The 20,913-nt window shown below is 40.5% G+C and overlaps 2 long non-coding RNA genes and 1 pseudogene across 2 annotated transcripts; all 3 read left to right on the forward strand.

Moving 5' to 3' along the window:
• Positions 1-2,538: 2,538 nt before the first annotated feature.
• LOC133723666 (uncharacterized) lies at positions 2,539-4,537 on the forward strand. Its single transcript, XR_009853185.1, has 4 exons — positions 2,539-3,385; positions 3,492-3,561; positions 3,946-4,071; positions 4,467-4,537. It is a non-coding gene; the product is annotated as an uncharacterized LOC133723666 (long non-coding RNA).
• A 1,210-nt stretch (positions 4,538-5,747) lies between these two features.
• Positions 5,748-6,295, forward strand: LOC133720632 (uncharacterized). The gene is made up of 2 exons (XR_009851960.1): positions 5,748-5,837; positions 6,080-6,295. It is a non-coding gene; the product is annotated as an uncharacterized LOC133720632 (long non-coding RNA).
• Positions 6,296-7,855: 1,560 nt separating this feature from the next.
• Positions 7,856-20,108, forward strand: LOC133723155 (pentatricopeptide repeat-containing protein At5g66520-like; annotated as a pseudogene).
• Positions 20,109-20,913: the final 805 nt, after the last annotated feature.

A 20,913-nucleotide genomic window follows, 5' to 3' on the forward strand; every position in this document is an offset into this window, starting at 1 on the left:
GGTTGTTTTGAAGGCGTCCTCGTGGTACTATGCCCGCTGTCCTCGTGGTACTTGCACCACTTGCCGGTGTTTTTGGGCTTTCCCGTCCGTGGGTATTTTCTTGGGGGTGGTGGCGGGATCTAGTCCTTGCACTGGTTATATATTTCCTCGTATGAGGCCGTAAGGACTGTAAACACTATGTACTGCTGAGAGGACTCTGTCTGTTTATTATGGTTATCCCCATAAGATGAGCGGTTACCCCTATTGTAATGTTGGTCCTTCTGCCGCTTGCTTTGGTAGTTGCCCTGTTGCCACTCTCTCTTCTTATCGGCTGGCAGCGCAGCAGGGGTTTTGCTAGCGATTTCCTGATGGTTGGCGGAGGGTTGAGTGGACTTCACAGGTGTTGGTGATGGTGGGGGGGGGGTCTCTCCATATGTGATGAATTCTGCTTGTGCATGGATGACAGCCTCGCTCATGACATGGTCGTAAGCGGCATTTGGATGGTTGTAGTTGAGGTGATAGAGAAATGGCCCCTTGAGGAGTCCCTGCTTGAAAGCTGCCAGAGCCATTGTCTTATCAAGATCGCGGCATTGGGATGTTACCGCTCGCCACCTGGTAACAAACGCCTTCAATGTTTCCTCCTCTCCTTGCTTGAGGCTGAACAGCTGAGTTGTATTGTAGTGTCCGGCGACCAATAGGATGAACCGAGAGAGGAAAGCATTTGATGGGGCATGGAATGAGTCAATGGATCCCGGCGGCCACTCAAAGAACCAACTCATCGCCTCACTGTCCAGCGTTTCGCTGAATAAGTGGCAGAGAGTGGCGTCATCGAACCCCTTGTTATTGGTGACTTTTTTGAAGGTGTCCATGTGGACAAAGGGTCAGTCTTTCTGCTGTAATGTGACATCTTTGGTGTCTTTGCGTGTGCTGGGCGGATGGCATGCAGAATCCTGGCGGTGAATGGTCCTGGCCTGGATGCAAATAGTGGATTTGGTATTGGCGCTGGGTCGCCTGTCTCCGCCCGGATTAGCCTTTGCTCTAGTTGTTGCATCTGCTCCAGTATTAGGGCGATTGTGTCTCCATCGGGTCCCGCCTGGATGTTCCGCTGAACCAGCTCTCGCCTGGGGGCAGGTACATTACCCTCGGTTCTAGCCCTGAGTGCCGAGCAGTTGGTGTATGGTTCTGACTCCGCCTCCTGCTCCAACATTAGCCGGGGCGGAGGAGGTGGTCTCATTCCTCGTAGCTCTGGTGGGTTCAGCGGTACCTGCATCTGAATGATTGGTCCAGGTACCAATCCGCCGGTGTTAGGTTGACTGCGTCTGGTGCTCCACGATTGCTCGCTTTGCGCTGGGTTGACGTTTGCCTCCAGCGCCTTCTTCAATTCGTTAAATTTCGACATCAGCGTGGCCACATGCTTTTGGGCCTCTGCCTTTTCTCTGCGCTCTTGCTCGCGTTCTCTATTTGCCTTGTGAAGGTTCGTCAGTGCCAGCTCATACATAGCGGCGAGGTCCCGTACCGGTGGGCGGTTGCCGCTCGGCTGAGCCTCCGCTGTAGTTTGGGTTGGCGGGATCTGGGGAGTGATCTGTGGTTCTACGCCGGGGTTGACCGGTGTGCTGAATAGTGCACGGTTAACGTTAACCTCTGGGTTAACGTTATCCGCGGGGTTGGTGGGATGGGGGTTGGCGGACTGATCCGCTTGCTCCTCAGCGTTTCCCCCGCTACCGTTAGTCATGGTGGTTGTTGTGGTGGGATGGCCTTTTGTTCAAGGATTCCCACAGATGGCGTCAATGTTAATGTTTAAAGTTCAGTGGTAGCTAAACCTTTGCTAACGCTGGTCCGATGGGCGGACCGATACTTGTGATGTTCTCAAAGCTTCCGCTACCAGTCAAGTAAAATACAGAGGGCGTCATACGGAGACCGCGTTGGGCGGTCTTCTCTTCTCCGATGCCTAAGTTAGTCAATGTATTTATGTTGACAAAGTAACAGTAGGTAAGTATTAAATGAGTAATTAATGAGGAGAGAAGAGAGAACCTTTTATAGGTGAAGAAGGAGCTGATCTTCTTCATGTTTTCGATGTGGGACTGATATGCTCCAATCCCCAGCTTCTGGAGCTTCTGATGCTGGTTTGGCGTGGTGCTTGGCAGCGCGTCAGCGGTGATCTGGGGGTAAGCCGGGGCTCAGGCGGTAGCCTGCTTGGCTGTGTACCCGTAGGTCACTCCTTTGGCGGGAGTTGGTACCGCTGGCGGTAGCATGAGCGTGGCTCATTATAGCTAATTATGCTTGCAAATGTCTATGTAAGTACACCAACAAATTAAACCTGACGAAAAAAAGAAAAAACATTTGGAATCAAAAAGTCAAATTGCCATTCAATAGAACTATTACAACTCAAGATTTTTGCACTACCTCAGTATGATTCTTAAAGAATATAATAGTGGCATAGAATGAACCCTTGAATGTAACTACTTGTCTTAGTACCCTTTTGATTGCCAGAGTAATGATTAAGCTAAAGTATTGATGCAAACAAAGTCATGAGGCAGAACAAAAGATGACACGCACTACAAAAAATAATTGCAATGGCCACCACAGTTAGCGTCGGCGCAAAAATGCCGTCGCCATTGGTCATAGATTTGCTACGGGAAACAAGGCGTAGCAAAAATAAAAATTAGTTTGCGACGGCAAAGGAGAGCCGTAGCATATATGCTACACATGGTTAGCGTCGGTACTCAATTGCCGTCGCCAAAGCTCCTATATTTGCTACGGCAAAGCATGTAGTCGCAAAAGTATAATAGGTTTACGTCAGCAGTATGACGCCGTCGCTAAAATCACTGGGCTTTGCTACTGCGAATGTCTTCCGTCGTATGATTCATTCCTCTCACATTTAACTCTCACTCTCTCTCGATCAGTTTCCCCATTTGTAGCGTTGCCTCTTTCTCTTTCTCTCTCTGATTCCTTCCCAACCCCAAAACATGACCCTCCCCAATCCATGAAGATCAATACCAGATCCGGAACACCCACCGCCACCTTCCTCCAACCCACCATCAAGGGATCGCCTGCTGCAAGATCTGAAATCCCAATCTCCAATGAATTTGAGCCGCGATCCGATTGGATCTAACCACAAATCCATAAACCAGATCGAAAACGAAACCCTGTAACACAACTGGTCTCCACCACTTGCCACTAACCCAAATCCTGTGTAACCTCCATCCTCGACACCACGCGCCGTCTGGATACCCATGGTTCAGATCTCCCCCACCTTCCCTCTTCTCTGCGCCAGCCAGCTCTTCCTCCGCCTCTGCCGCCTCTGTCGAAACGCTCCTACTATATAAACCCTTAACAAATCTCCCTCTTTCATTTTCAGTTCTCAGCGCCACTTGCACTACTTCTTTTCGACCTCAAAAACTCAAATGTATCTCAGCTTTTTTTTTTCTTTGCTGATTTTGATCTTCGTTTGGTGGCTGAAAAAACGGATTTTTTTATTGATTTTTTTTGATAATTTTTTGTTGCATTTGTAGGCTTTGCCGAATCAGCAGACCGTGGAGTACCCGAGCTTCAAGCTCGTAATCGTTGGTGATGGTGGAACAGGTTCGTCTCTTTACTCTGGATTTAGTTTAGTTCGTGATCTGTTTGTTATCGGTGAAATTTTTTCATTTTGCTTTGCTTGGTAAATCGGTTGTTTTGTGAGCTGAAATGAGACAAATAGAGCTTTGTTTTTGAATATCTGCTATAGAAATGATGCGATGATGCATGAAGTTTGTGTATGATTTCCAACAGTAACTTTTCAACTGTCTAAAAATCTCATATTGGTTTTGAATTTGGGAAAACTAAAGACGTCACTGCTACCATGAAATTACAGTAGAGATTAGAAGTTATTTTGTTTACTTTGCAGCTGAAGGGATTGTTGGCATTCACTAGAACTAAACGTTTAATGTAACCTCTTCCTTAATGTATCGCGTGTCTTCATTTCAGCATAAATAGAAAGGTGTTTGTTTGGGAACTTTGGGTTGTCTTCATGATCTGTGAAGAAAGGGGCAGGCCGGTCGGATTTGTAGTTCTCTGTATTTGCCGTTGTTGCTGGTTTGATTTGTGGTTTTGGTGAGTGGTTTTTGCGATTGGTGTGTTGTTTTTCTGTTTTTGTTTTTGTTGGTGTTCGATCTATGGTTGAAATTATGGTGAGTGTTCGATCTATGGTGTTCAGTTGGTAAGTTGGATTTGGTTTGTAAGGCTGAATTATTCATAGGTTTGATAAATTAACCGTTTTGTTTGGCTGCAAATTCTCTTTGTGGGATTTTGGTTCATTCTGACTTCTTGCATTGGTTTTTGGTTCTTTCCTTGAAAATTCAGCAATTTCAAATTTAAATCCAAAGTCTTCCAATACAGAAGGAGATTGTAACCCCTGCTTTATTATGTTCAATTCATGCCAGGTCTGGGGTGTGTTTTTTCTCTATATTATGGTGTTTTGAAGTTTCTCTATTTTCCATTATTTGCAGTGTTTATAAAGGCTTAGCTACTGCAGTGAAAGAGAGAAGAGGGCAAATCAGTTTGTATTTCCTTTGTAAAGGTACATACCAAAATTAGATCAAGTTGAACATCTTTATTTTCCCTTCATTATTAGCCATTAAAGATCTGATTTTGACTCCATTATAAACTTGACATTTGCGAAATGAACGAATTTTGTATATTTTTAGGTAAATTCCAGCTGAGGAGATACCGATTCATTATGGTGGTTTCAAGAGAGAGATTGACACCAAGTTCTTCTTCGCTGAAGATGGTTATGTTTTTGAGCAACTCTCAAGGCCGTATCAAAGCAAACCATAGAAATTGATGCAGCTCAGGTACTAATAATTTTTTTATTTGTTTGGATACCATAAACTGAGGATAATAACAGAACTTTATTTGAGGCTGCTTTTTGGTTCTCTAGCGCATTTTGTAGAGAGTCTGGTATTTAGTAGCAGTTGCTGTTTTTTTTTTTTTTTTTTTTTCTGATTAATTCTTTCAATTGTTTTATATGGAAGATTTTGTTGGGTAGATTTGCCCAACTGTTTGTCTAAGAATTTGACAGTAAAAGGAAACACAAGTTATGGATTCAAAATCATAGAATATGTATATATACCTGCCTCACTACCCTCATCTTCAACAGATAGCACACGAACCAGCAGCTTTATTCTACAAGACTTTTATCACATCAACAAAACACCAACAGGGCAAATTCACTAACTGTAACCGTGCTATGCTTATTCTGTTATGAAGACTTTGCTAACTTCTAAATGGATGGGTTCATTTGATAATGATGTTAAGGTGATAAAATTGATGGGTTTATTGAATAGCTTCCACACTGCTAAATATATATGTGTGTGTGTTATATAGATATATAGATATTTTCGAATGATGTAGTAGTAATCTGGGATCACATGGTGAGTCTTTTTTTTATAGTCTAATATATTTATATGCTCTTTTTAGTATTTGTTCATTGCCCTGTTGTTTGTCATTTTCATGTTTGGTTTTTTAGCTTTCTGTTTCTTCAATGCAGGCTGTCAAAACAATTTCGTCAAGTCCATCTATTACTTTCTATTTTGATATTCATGGAGATATGCACAAGTATAGCTTTAAATCCCTTTGTGTTATTTTGTTTACATCTGTACTTATGGATATAGTTTATGGTTCTATATCCCTTTGTGGAGCCTTGTAATTTTCTTATTGTTCAAGTGTAAGTACAGTGCATATGTAACTTAGACTTATGCATATGAATTGAATAATTTTTCGTGTTCCTTCAAGAGTACTCGCAGTAGCCCCCTATTCAGGAACTAATTGGAAGGGATCTTCATGATATATAATGAATGGAAATTCAGACATATTTCGAGGTAAGTATGAAACTATGGATTTAGCATTCTTCAAATCAACTACTCTAGCTTTAATCGTAGAAAGACCTGGATTTAGCACACTTGCTGACTCAAAATGTCAAAAAGTAATTAAGAGTTCAAGTGAAATCTTAATTGTATGTACTGGTATGAACAATATTTATGTCATGTGTACATCTCCCATTACTTTTCCAGCTTTTTGTTTCTTTAATGAATGCTTGACGATTTCTGACTTTCTGTTATAGGAGGCTTGCAACAACACTAGAGTAATTGGTACATGAAGTAGATCGAGGAAGATCCCTGCAAAGTTCATCTTGAAGAAGCTAGAGGAAAATAACTAACTTGTAAAGCTTAATTATCGATCTTGTAAATTTTGGTAGAAGCTTCATTCATTTTGTAACATTTATGAGGAAATTTAAAGTGTAACATTTCCTTTTATATAAGCTTCATTCCTTTTTGTATGGTTTTCATTCATTAAAAAAAAAATCGGCATGCATTTGCATGCTGATTTTTTTTTTATTCATAAATAATATTTTTGCGACGGCATTTTTGCCGTAGCAAATGACTTTTGGCGACGGCAAAAAACTTCAGTAGCCGTTGGTGGCGTCGCTATTGGTATTTGCGACGGCATTTTGCAGTCGCAAAATTCTTGCGACGGCAAACGTTTTGTCGTCGCTAATAGTCTTGCGACGGCAAATTGCCGTGGCAAATACCATTGGCGACGCCACCAACGGCGTCGGAAGAATTGCCGTCGCAGAGCCGTCGCCAATACTCTTTTGCGACGGCAAAATAGGTTTTTGCGACGGCATTGCGCCGTGGCCATTGCAATTTTTTTTTGTAGTGACGTCTGTGGTTTCTTACTTCCACCATTCACAGTTCCCACCCAAAACTATCCCCTTGCCTTTGACAACAACAAGGATCGACGAATAGAGGCTTCGCCTAAAGAAATCTCCAAGAATGGAGAAGGTATAGAGTGCGATGAAACCATGAGAGCCGCTGCTCTCCAAACCCTAGCTAACCTTAGAAACTATGTTGAAGCTATACAACTTACTAATCTTTTGACATGGATTGAAATAGAGAAACATCGAAACTGAAAGAAAAAATTAAAAAAATGGAAGTAAATCAATCAGATTATAATTTTATTAGGAAACTTTGATAGTTTTTTTTTTTGTGGTAAAAATTAAATGATAGATTTTCATTAAAAAAAATCTCTTTTTTAATTGAATATGTCATATGAGGATATTCTTGGAAAAATAAATGGATTAGATGAAGTAAATTTAATAATTGAAATAAGCAAGTAGGGTGAACAAAAAAAATGGTAAGGTGGCGGTGGCTGCTAGGGTTTGAAGGCTACGATTTTAGGGTTTCAGGGTTAGGGCTTAGTGCTGATAACGTGTTTAAGGAAAACTAAAATTAGGACAGAATTGAGTCGTGCTTTCATTGATAATAGGGGCCCTCTTTATATAGAGGATTACAAGCATAGAGATAGAGTTGTACAAGGAAACATAATCGTACATTGATTGGATATCTCCTAAGATTATCTCTAATACAAACCCTATTACCACTAGAGCAAGTAATTTAGAGTTTGGGCTAGACACATATTCTGCATTTACTTGAACAATATGAGGATATTCTTGGAAAAATAAATGGATTAGATAAAGTAAATTTAATAATTGAAATTAAAATGTAGGGTGTAATAAGCAAGTAGGGTGAACAAAAAAATGGTAAGGTGGAGGTTTTTGCTGATATGCAAAATGCTGATCGAGTTTTCGCCTAACTATGCCGGGATTGTGGCTGCGCTCCGTGCTTGCTCTTTTGTTGGTGCATATGTCGACCGGAGGGGGATGAGACTAGATACAGTGTTGTGCACTGCTCTTGTTGACATGTACACAAAGTATGCATGGTTGTGTCGAAACTGGTCCCGCTGTGTTTGATGAGATGCCGGAGAGGCATGTGTTTGTTTTTACTTCTTTGATTTCGGGCCTTGCACAAGTGCAAGTGCCATTTGGTAGTTTGCGCTAATGAATAATGAGGGAATTGCGCCTAATGAAGTTACATTGGTATGTGTCTTGAGTGCTTGCAGTCGAGTGGGAATGGTGGATGAGGGATTGCAAATCTTCACAAGTATGAACAATAGTTTCGCAATCCAGCCAGGGATCCAGCATTATGGTTGTTTGGTAGATCTACTGGGGAGAGCTGGCATGCTTGAGGACACAAACAAGGTTGTGACTGAGATGCCAATGAACCAGACTCGTTCCTCTTGGGTGCATTGCTTAATGCTTGTAGATTTCATGGAGATCTTGATTTGGGAAAACAAATGGTAGAGCGCTTCACTGGGCAAAGATTAGACCACAGCTGTGTGCATGTTCTTTCAAACATTTATGCCTCTGAAAACCAGTGGGACGATGTCACACTCTAAGGAAGGGAGTGGAGGAGAAAAGGGTGAGAAAGGTTTCGGGATGTAGCTTAATTGGATACAGGTCGCATGTGCTTATGCAGGAAATCTTGTTGTTATCATTTGCAACTGCCAAGCATTTGAAGTCATTTTGGTTTGATTGTGATGAAGACTAAACTGTTTAGTTGTAGCTGAGAGTCGGTTCATACACAAATGCTATCAAGAGAACATTCAATTCTTAATGAACTGTCTGTATCTCTCTTCCCAAGTAGTCTTCATTTTTTCTATAGATAAATTCTTTTACATTCTGTTCTTCCCAGAACTCTACCTTTGTCAACCGTAAGTTTATAGTTTTATACATATAATACATTACCTATTAACTGATCTTATAGTAACTCAATACACAGATCATGTATCACGTATGCATGGATTTATTGCACTCTGAAACCATATGAACATTACAGAAACAATCCTTGGCCTACTGGCCCTCCGTTATGGATTGGGCTGCTTGCCGTTGGAAAGGGTAAGTCTCCCTCCTCTCCGGAAAAGAAAATCTGCTGGTCTGTCACAGTCTATTCCTTATGGTTAGAGCATAGTAACCTCATTTTCGGCAGCAAAGGAGTCCTTTTGTGATTCTGAGTTCTAGTTTTACTACTGTTAGAGGCGGATTGTGTTCATTAGACTTTCAAGCCCTCTGGATCGAATGCACAGGTTGCGCAGGATTGGAGCATTCCCTGTATATAGTCTGTTGAATTCATTACATATCCACTCTTTCACCTGGCAATCTTTTCAGTTCCAGTCGTTTGGCTGGTCGTAAAACTTTGGGTAAAGCCAATGTTCTTGTTGCTAAAGAACAAGCTCTTCAGGTAAGTAATGTTGGTCTTACATGTTAGGGCAGTAATTTCCACACGTACTAGGAGGCCAACAGAGAACTCCTGTCTATCAGGATTTACTATATGGCTGTCACAAATTGGTGGTACAGGTAACTTGTCTTTGATCCTTTCTTCATTGCTGCCCGTGTTATGGATTAGAAACTCCTACCACTTCTAATGTATGCCATGCTTGATATAATCACTTGAAGTTGTTTTCTAGCATCCTTGCAAACCTCAGTAGACTGGGAAAACCCACAAACATAGTCCGGGGTATGATCAAGAAAGAGCATTCCCATGTCAATATCCAGGTGTGCTTAGCAAGGAAGTCATGTGACACTCCCTGTGAATAGGGGAAATCTATAACTGCTCACGTTTGTTGTTTTGGATATGGCAAATCTCAAACTGCTCCAGAATAACAAATTTCATTCTGGGTCAAGTTCGATTAATATTTTCTTTCAAGCTCACTCCTCTTCAGCGTCCCAATTGTTTCTATTCCTCTCACACTTATGCTACTCTGTTGCTTGTAATTTCAGTTGGGCTGGTTTATTTGTTTCTATTTCAGTTGGGCTGGTTTATATTTGAAATTCAGATACGAGTTATTTGATTTTGGTTATGTGGAGGCCCTTTTCACTTATGCAGACTATATACTGACTGTTGCTAGGTGTCTATTTCCCTCTGATTTTAGACGAAAATACTGATCAAATGTTCTTACAATTGGTACAGTTATTTTAGCAATATATCAAGCATGAAATTCATAATAATGAATAGTATTCCATGCTTTTCTTTGGTAAATGATAAGTAAACTAATCAGTTCCATCCTTATATGATTTGTGGAGGTCATAATTTCAAGTCTAAGATTCTGACATGTTAAACTACCCAAAGTAAGCTTAACTTTTATTCTGTCATGATTAGTCCTAACCAAAAAACCCTAGCCTCCCTGGCCTCCCAACAAGCTTTCAACCCTTAGAGAATTCTTGTTCATCCGGCGGGGCGTCCTTGGGATGTTGTCGTCAGACGGGCATCTAGGCGGCGTCCCTTGATGTCTTACAACTGTTCCTAGGCAGTGCATGCTTCATGGATCTTTAGACTTGGCTGAAACTGGTCTCCATGGCCGCGGTCTGGCTTCATTGGGTCAAGGAGAACGACTGTGCTGCGGGTTAGATGAAGGTGGAGCGAGCGGCATGATTCGTTATTGACGGCGACTGTAGAGGTGGTCGAGAGGTAGCCAATTGCTCCTGGATCCGGAGCTGATGGTGATTTCATCACTTTGCTTTGGATTGACCGATGATGGTGGGCACTCACGGAGTGGTTACCAGATTTGGTCATTGGCGTTGGTGGCTTCGCTGTTACTAGATGTGACAGAGAGGGTGCGGCGCGCTGGAACTACTCATTGTCAGGATTCTGCTCGGGCTCAGGTGGTTGGGCTTGGTTTATGGGTCTTGCTCTTGGACCTATGGTCTTGTTAGTTTTTTGTCCTTTTCTTCTAGTCTTTTATTTTCTAGTCTCTTTTTAGGCCTTTCTTGGCAATCTAGTGGATTTTTTTGGCAGTCTAGTGGATTTTTTTCCTACCTAGTTTAACATTTGGTCTTTGTCTTTGTCGGCTTAATTCTCAGTGTCTCTAGTTGTACACCAATTGAGGTCTCTAGGCGAATAGATTTATTGTTTTGAGAGTTAGGTTGGGAGGGTTGGGTCTTTCTATTTTTAGGTTTAGTTCTTCTAGCACCTCCATAGCGTAGTACCAAAGGAGGATTCCGCTATCTACGTATTTGATTGTACAATGAGTAGGTCTATTTCCTATGTATCACTTTGGGTACTACCACTATCTTCTTGTCTGTCTATAAATGGCAGCAGAAGGGTATGTAACGGCTTATTCTGGCTTGTGATGAATATATTTTTCGCCCTCGGGCTTGATTCAAAAAAAAAAAAAAAAACTGCATTTTATTCTGTCAGAAACTCTTGAGTCTAAGATTTTTCTTGCATGATTAGTGGAGGTTTTAATTTCTTTTTGAATCTAAGATTCTGAAATGTTAAACTACCTAAAGTACACTTCTAATTGCATCTTATTATGTCGGAAAATTGGAGTGTGGATTTTTTTTTTCTTTTTGAATTTCTATAGATTGAAGAAGGCTTTCGGAAACAACTGCACGATCTATTGAATTTTTTTTTTTTTTTTTTTTGAGGCAACGAAAGACTAATCCATTGATGATAAATCATACAATCTCACTCGGTCAAGCATGAAAGGTACAGAACACCCCTCATATTACAATGCAAGCTCACGAAAAATACTAAATCCAAAAAAACTAAAGTCCATACTTCAACAAGACTAAAAACCTAAAGGAACCGCTGAAAAAGAAAATGCAAAATTTAAAAACTCCCTAATCTTACACTGTCCTAAAATGGAACCAATGTCTTGAATATCTTGACGCCTAAGACCCTCTTGGTGTATGTCGCAACATTCAACACACCCACAGCAACATTCTAGGAACAGTTGTAGGACATAGTGCAGGACAGACCACCCCAAAAAAACCCAAACCCGACCTAAGTGTGAGAGAATAGTATTGGCTAATCTAGGCCCAATTCTCTAGATTGCATCTTTGCAGCCCAGGAAGACAGAGGCCCAAGGCCACCCTACTCCCCCGACACCCAGCTGGCTGAATCTGGACCTTCTGAGAAGCCTCCCACCACCACCTAATTAATCTGGCAGCCTCCCCAGGCAGGAGACCATGGCAACCATCCCGCCGCCCACCAAACCAGTACAAGCGACCGCACTCGTTGCACAAGGCTGATCCTTCAAGCATGAACCAAAATCTTCAACCGGCAATCCAAATGCCGAACTCCAGCAGATCTTCTCCGACCTCGCACCTCGGTCAGACTCGAAAACGTGTCGCTGATCTCCTCCTCTTCAAACCTCTCTCATGACTTGTCAATTTCAAATGGCGTGATACTTTAACTCTTTGGACTTTTACATGTGTAGATTTATTCAGGAATGTTTTGATGCATTCAAGTGATAATTAATTATGGTGAATTTCGGAATGCTCACTGCTGATATTTCCAAATCGCAAATAAGAAGTTAAATTTAGTTGCTTGAACATTGAAAACCTTCTTGAAAATGACTAGTATATTACTGCTATATTTCATTTCTAGAAGTGCTCTTATAAGTTGAGTTAAATGTACAATAGAATGACATTTGATTGTTGAGCTACCTGGAAGATATTGAATTTCTCATATCAGTCTAAAGAAATTTGAATTGTAATCTAATTGTAGCGTGATAAGAACACCTGATAAGTGCTAATAGTTTTTTACCCTGTGATTCTACTTCACCGGCAATAGGGCATCTTCAACAAAATAGCTAAATTCAATTTTTAGCTATATATAACTATTTTTGATAGAAAAATCAACTCCAACAGACTAGCTATAGCTAAGTTAATAGCTATATTTAGCTAGACAATCAAGAATAGCTAAAGCAAAAATTATATTTCTCTCTCCTCTTTTGTTCTCATGTCAATTTACAATTTGATAAAATATAGTATATCACTTACAAATAGCTACTACTACTAGAGCAACATTGTTAAATGGATTAAATACTGTTTAATCCTTGAGCTTTTGACCAAAAAACACTTCAGTCCCTGACCTTCTAGTTTCACACGTTTAATCCTTGTACCCTCAGAATTTGGACCAATAGGTCCATTCCGTTACTCTTCGTCCAAAAACTTTGTTATGTTGCTGACGTGGCAATCCGTCTGCATTAAAAAGTCTATTATACCCTCACATTCCTTTTTTTTTTCCTTAATTTCTTTTTTCTCTGTTTTTTTTTATTTTTAATTTTTATATCTTTTTTATTTTCTACTTATCCTCTCTCCAAAACCCCCAATCTCTTCTCTCTGCCAACCACCACCTCTTAACCCTCAAAACCCAGAAATTTTACATCCCCAATGCTACTGCTCCGTCGCCCAAAACCACATCTGAAATGAAAATCCCCCATTTCTCCAATGGTGACCTGCAAAACCCAGTCCATACTTCAAATTAAACTTCCAAAATCAACGAACTAAAATTCTAATTCCAGAATTGATCAAAAAACCCAACTTCTAACCAAGATCAAAACTTGACCACTCAAATCACACATTGCACAAGTAGATATATGTCACGCCCCGAATTTCGAATAAAGAAATTTGAATCCGAAACACGATAACCTAACAAGCTCAAAGAGAACACTTAGAAAATATTTCATTTGAACTATGCAACATAACCAACCGAGCTCACAATGTCAATACCGAATTGTTCTTTAGAGTCACATATTACTTTACAAAAGAGTTTACAAATTAAACTAAATAACAATTCAATAAGTAAACACACTCCACCACACTCACTACACAGCAAAAGACTAAAACCAAAAGTACTTCTACATCCAAGCTACGACAGCAACAAAACCTCAGCTCCAACGACAGTTACTCGTTACCCCGACCTACACAATAACCCTTACACCATGGAATAGTGCACCGGGTTGAAACAACAATCCCGGTAAGCTTTTGCAAGCTCATGTGAGTAAACCTAAATAACCACAATTGCCCTCACAATAAATTAAATAAGACCAGTAATCCCTGCATAGAAAATTAGTTCAGGAGATCACCAAAAAGCACACAATTCAAAACCATAGTAATCCCTGCATACAGTTTAATTAGTTCAGAAGATTATATTAAAATCAAACAATAGAAATGAAAAAATAAAATAAATAAGGAAATTAAACAACTCACACTAAAGCCAAGAAACCACCCTTTCAACTCCCACAAAATAACTCACACCAAAATCACGAAGAGTCCACCAATTCGATTTAAGGAAGCAACACACACAAATTCCAAGGAAAACCTTTCAACGTAAGGGAAAAAAACACACACCCCAATTCCTTAAAATCCAATATTCTTTTCCCAAAGAAACAACACAAGTCACATCGTGATCAAAACATAAAAAATGTTAACCTGATAAATCAATATGAAAACTCCGGTCCAACCTGGACAATAAAAGAAAGTACACCCTGAAACTCTCTTTTGAAAACATATACCCGCAAGTGCCATAACACAAAGTTATGCCCCATGACAATAAAACGACAGACAGACTAGAGCTCTAACTGATCATATCCACTCACCCGACCAAAGATGTGAAATCCCGATATTCCTGCACTGTGGTTACGACCTACAACCCAGGATCCTTAGGCCAACCTGACCCTTAGATAAAACCTTTCAACGAGTTCTACTGGACCCAAAATGTTATCCAAATCCCCAAAAACGGAGAAATCACAACCTGTGACTCCCAAATCTTCAATCACTATTCAAAACAATAGAAATACCATTTCCCACAACATATTGTTTCCCGAAAAGTCATTCCCTAAACAATAATAAGAACTCACGCACAAATATTGCTTGCATCCAACTAATCCACCCATACATATATATTTCACGTAAATATATATATATCGGGCGGGTTTTGAAGCGGACGTCGACGGTTCTGCGGCGTTTCAGGAGGCGACGAAGGCTCGGGGCTTGCCGGACGGAGGCCAGAGGCATCCCAGACCGTTCTGGGCAGCGATCTAGGTCGGAGGTGATCGAGGTTGCAGGTTCTGGGCAGCGACCTGACCTGCAACTGCAACTTTCTGGGCATCGCTGCAACCTCGTCGCCAGCGACTCCACCCGACTGCAGACTGGTCCGTCCGGCAAGCGGCACCGCTCCCTCGTGGCCTGAGCAAAGCTGCAGCGTCGACGTCCGCACTTTAGCGAAAGTGCGGACGTCCTCTTTGGAACGCCTCCATACACACACACACACACGTAGTCATTCACTCAGGAATGTCACTAATACCAACTATAGTTCACAATTGCAAAAACTTGTGAAAATCATTTTTTTATAATTAAAACTCATTTTCCATACCTGTGAACCGTAGTCCTATGAACCGTAGTCGATCGAGGTTGTTTCATTTAAAACAAATATTCATTTCCGAAAATGATTCACAATTTATCAATTCATTCAGAATAATAAGTAAATCCGCCATCAACCTCCGAATTGGGCGGCAAGACCTATGTCAAACTCTTCCTCTCAACATGTACATCAACATTCATAACTAGCACAAACTCTGAATCGAAGCCATATGACCGGAATTTACCTCGAAATCTCTGAAACTCGATGAACCCTAAAATCCCAATCTTCAAAATTCGACCTCCACACTTTGAATCGTTGCAAGCCACCATGGGGGAAAGCTTCTACGTCCTTTGGGCTCCAAAAGCCCCCAAGAAACTCCGCCTGAGGTGGCCCGAATTGAGAGTACCAAGTTGATCCCCCGATTGCAAGCCACCTCCTCTTTCCACCCTTGCTACGCCGTCCACGGCTTGAACCAGGTGACGAAGCTGCCAGATTTGGAGAGGGAAGTGAGGTGAAGAGAATGGAACAAGTGGCACGTCGATTGGTGGCTGGAGGAGGGAGAAATCGCCGGACGAAAATATGCCCCCGATAACGGCTCGAGAGAGAAGAGAGAGAAAAGTTTCCAAAAATGGAAACTTCGGTATTTTCTGAAATTTCTGGATTTTTTTCATATTTAACCAAAATGGAAACATTTTTCGATGCCCATAACTTCTTCATACGAACTCTGATTTTCACGTTCCTTATGTCCACGAACTTGTATCGACACACTCTACAATTTCTGTGAAGGAAGTTTTCACGGAATCCTAACATATAAAAAGTCAACCCTTGACCCCTCCAAAATAAAACGTTTCGAGTAATTATTCGTCCGAAACACTTTCGCTCCACCCTCGAACCAAGAAATCGTCTCAGCAATCAACTTAATAATTTCTGGAAAATCATTAAAAATTAATAATGAATTTCCGGGGTATTACAATATACCTTTACGAATATGTCCATTATAACGAGAGAGTAGCCGTATCGGACGAACAACAACAGTGAATTCGCTAGCGAAACTATCATGTCCACAAATGGAAGCTTGGATTTCACGCTCAAAGTCTTGAATAAAAAATTTCCCCATCCCAAATTCCAAAATCCTCATAATCATCCGACGGACTGTTGACTGTGAGGTTCAGCAGCTTGGTGTAGTTCACGGCGTGGACGTTCTTGGGGTGAGGAATCGATGCGCCGGCCTCGAAGAACTCGCCGGAGACGTTACTGCAAATCAAGAAGCAAAACGCCGCCGTATTTCCAGACCCGATCTGAGCACAAGCCATCAAGTCCCAGCCGGCTGGGTTTCAATTTGGGTCTTTGATCAAGAAGATTGATATGGGTCTCGATCTTCGAGTGCTTCGGCAAAAACACCAAGTCTACAAATTCCAAAAATTTGGCAATCTCCTGGTAATTTTTCGACTTCTCTGACCTTTCCTTGCATCCATGTTCTTTGTCTCACCAATTCGAAGTTCTTGGCGTACGTCGAGGAGCCGGAGGTTGAGCTTGAAGGAGGTGGGATCGATAAAGATAAGTTCGAAGCTAGGTAGGTTCCTTGGGCTTCGAGGGGAGGTGAGATCGATGGAGATAAGGTCTAGCTCTATTTCACCTCCCTACTACCCATGGTGGCCTAGAGTTTGTGGTGGCGAGGTTTGATGGTGGAGAGATTTGAGGGGTTGAGAAAGAAGTCCAACTTATTGAGTTAGTGAAAGAAAAAAATTTAAAATTAAAAAAAAAATTTAAGGGAAAAAAAAAAGAATGTGAGGGTATAATAGACTTTTTGATGTCGATGGATTGCCATGTTAGCAACATAATGGAGTTTTTGGATGGAGAGTAACGGAATGCACCTATTGGTCCAAATTCTAAGAGTACAAGGACTAAACGTGTGAAATTAAAAGGTCAGGGACTGAAGTGTTTTTTGGTCAAAAGCTCAATGACCAAACGGTATTTAATCATTGTTAAATCAATAGCTATATTTCTTAACTTTAGCTAAATTTAACTAAAAAGTAACTTCTACTGTTTGATATATCCATTAATCACATTGGGAATAGGACAATTCGACTTTGGCAAGATATTTGGTACAATGACCATCTCTCAAGGGCTTCTATTTGTCAAAAATCAAATTAATCCCCTTTGGAATATCCAAAGATCAAGAAAATCCTTCTGCAGCTTTTTCTTTCTTCTCCGTTGTCCTAATTCCTCAGATTTTATCATTGACTCATTATTTCTGAAATGAAACCTTGTCTTATCTCACTGTGGTTTCTATTTCACTGAAAACATATTCATCCTAAATACTAGTGATTTTCAATGTCTGGGCTCTCTGAATGCTTGGGATGTGCTCATGATATATATATTAATCGTTTAAAGGCTCAAGAAACATCAGGTACGTTGTTAGAACTTGTCACTTTCCGAAGAAAGTGCTTCCCCCTGTCAACCACAGATCGATGCAATTTTAGATTTTCTTTGGTAACTGTCTGCAACCATCATTCTTGAATCCTGTAAGAATAGGTGGCCCCATAATAAACCAAAGTCTGTTTTTTTTTTTTCCTTTTGGTCTGATAGTAAACCAAAGTCACGCCTCATGAGACATCAGAATGTTGATAACATTTTTTTTTTTTAGGGTAAATGGGAGTTTTATCAACTTTGCCCCCAAACTAGATTTTTGACACCCTTGGTGTTTGGATTGTACTTATAAAATTGCATACAAGAACATGAAACTCAAGGACCAACCTAGTCCTAAGCCCAGAAATCTCACTACTCAGATTCTGCTGTTAGAACATAAAAAGAAAGAAGTTGATTTGAACTTTTACTGAGCAAAGTGAGTCCATGAGAGTTATATCTGTAAGCATTGCAGCTTATGGAACTTGACAGCACTTAGAAATTATATGTTGTGTAAATGCAGTACAAGTAAGTACATAAAGTGTGGTCTGAGTTTAAAGCACATATGTATAAGCTTTGAATTAATTCTCTAGATAAGGCTATACATTATTTGAATTCAAAATTGTATTGCAGTTGATGGTTTGATGAAAAAGTTAAGCAATGACATTTTCTTTATGGATGAAACTGTCATGTAAGGCTTCTATATGAATGTCAGACTGGTCCCTTCTGAAACATGAGTTCTTTCTCAATATTAGTCCCATTACTAAGAGAAAATCAATTTGGATTCAGGAGAAGACTGTCATGGACAATGCAAGTGCATCAAGTGAGTTTTCTGTATTTAAGTTCAGATGTTCTTGATTTTTGCAGACTTAGGGTTGATACAACACCATCAATCCTAAGCATAAATTACATTCTGTTAATATTGCAGTGATTCTGTTAACATGATCTGATCTAGTATAGGTTCTTGTTTTATGATTCTGTATGCATGTTCTAACAATATCTCTATACACTGATATGATTTAAAGTGGCTTCATGCCTAACAATTACACCTTCTCTTTCCTAGTTTCCTTCTCAGAGCTTGCTGACCTTCCCTGTTGCTCTTTTGGTTTGGTGCTCCATAATCATCCCAATAGGTTCGGTTGGCAACACCCAGCTCATACACTGTTTGACATGAGATTACCAGTGTGGTCTAAGACTTTATCAATTCATTAGCATCTGATCTGTGACTTATATGGACTGCATTAATTCATGGTTATATGAAGTCTGGTGAAATTGAGATTTCTGCTGAGCTTTTTTATCAGCCTGAAAAGAATGCTGTTTCTTGGAGCACTATGATTATGGGGTATGTGCCAGTTGGGCTGTTCAGAGAGGTCTTGGAGCTTTTTGCTGTTATACAGACTAATGGTATTTTTCCTAACCATGCAGTTATGGTGGGTGTACTCACTTCTTGCACTTCGGTGCAGTGGATCAGGGAAGGTGGATACATGTGTATGCCAATAGGAAGATGATGAGATTAGATACAGTGCTGGGCACTGCTGTTTTCAGAACTCTTTGTGTTGTATTTGATGAGATGCCAAATAGTAATGTCTTTACTTTTACTTGTTCGAACTTGGGCGTTGCAAATAATGGTGAAATGGAACTGCCATTTCAATGTTTGCAAGAATGAAGAATGAAGGAGTTATGCATACTGAAGTTACACTTGTATGCGTTTTGAGATCATGTAGTTGAGTGGGGTTGGTGCATGAGGTATTGCAAATTCTTGAAAGTATGAGGAATATTTTTGGGAATACGTACAGCCAGGGTCTAGCACTAGGGTCGATTAATGTGGAGAGCTGGGAAGCTAGAAGAGGCAAAGAAGGTTGTGAGAGAGATTCCCATTGAATCAGACTCATAAGTGTTGATTGCATTGCTCAATGCGTCTAGAATTCATGGAGATCTTGAATTTGGAAGAGCAATGGTTGAGTGCTTTGTTGTAAACCATGATGCAACACAGCATACATCAAGATCAATTCACAAAAGCATAGATACATACAAAATTACATATTCACATGGATATATACATATATATATATATATATATATATATATATATATATATATATATATATATATATATATATATATATATACGGACACGTTCCAAAGAGGACGTCCGCACTTTCGCTAAAGTGCGGATGACGGTGCTGCAGACCAATTCAGGCCACGACGGTGCGGCGCGGCTTGCCGGAGGGAGGCCAGGGGTCGTGCGGAGGGGTCTGCAGTCGAGTGGAGTCGCCGGCGACAGGTTTTCCGGTGCTGCACAGAACCTGCAGTTGCAGGTGAGGTGGCTGCCCAGAAACCGGCAACTCCGACCTCCTCCGACCTCGAACGGTGCCCATAAGCCGTCTTGGATGCTTCTGGCCTCCTTCCGGCCCGATTCGCGCCGCCGTCGACGCCTGAGCTGGGCTGCAGCGCCGGCGTCCGCACTTTAGCGAAGTGCGGACGTCCGCTTCAGAACCCCCCTGTATATATATATATATATATATATATATATATATATATATATATATATATATATATATATATACACACACACACACGTCATCCTAGTAGGAATAGGAGATGACCTGCATCCATATTTTGAACCATTGATGATCAGCAACTCAGGGAGATAGCCTTCTGCACTTCAATACTTGCTTTCTTCAGGAACAGGGCTGAACGCTTTGCAATACAGTAGTGATCGAGCACATGAACTTTCTCCTGTTTATATAGTGGCCAAAAACTTAGCTTGTTCTCATCCCATTAAGGAGTCCAAGATCAGTTTTTATCAGTTAGAAGATTTAAAGCTTAGCACATATACTTCATGTTAACCAGGTAAGTTAACAGATAGATATCCTACTCCTATTGTGAGACATACTTCAGTAGCATGCATATATGTTCTTCTTTCAAACATCTATGCCTCTGAAAACCAGTGGGAAGGGTGATGAAGGTGTCTAACAGAATCTCTTAGTTTGAGAAGCTTCCTCCAATTTCAGAGCAATCGGAGGAGATATTTTCTCTCGGTGTCCCGTTCTTACACAGATTCAGATTTTATGTCTGATGACTATACATTCTCTGAAAAATCTTGAGTTTTTGAGAAATGAAGTGACCATAGAACAACATCCAGCCTGATAATATGCATGTATTTCTGACACAACACAAAGATCCTAACAAGAGAAAAAAGGGCTACTAGCTTAACATCCTTTGACAACCAAACTTCATACTCAAACTCTCTAAATAGACTTATTCATTACCCTTCGATGATAGGCGATTCTATCACTATCATTTTCTTGAAGATAATTTAAAAGGTGCTCAATTTATGTCACATTTCTATAGCGTACACTAAAATTTATGGATGGTAAATATAAGTTTATTAGGATTAGGAACATAATCCAACTAGAAATGGAATACCTAATCAAACTAGATTAGGTTATGTAATTCAACTAAGAAAAGCATAAAACTCTTTATAAATTAATAAATATTT

The sequence above is a fragment of the Rosa rugosa genome, chromosome 7 (assembly GCF_958449725.1).
Source record: "Rosa rugosa chromosome 7, drRosRugo1.1, whole genome shotgun sequence".
Classification (NCBI taxonomy): domain Eukaryota; kingdom Viridiplantae; phylum Streptophyta; class Magnoliopsida; order Rosales; family Rosaceae; genus Rosa; species Rosa rugosa.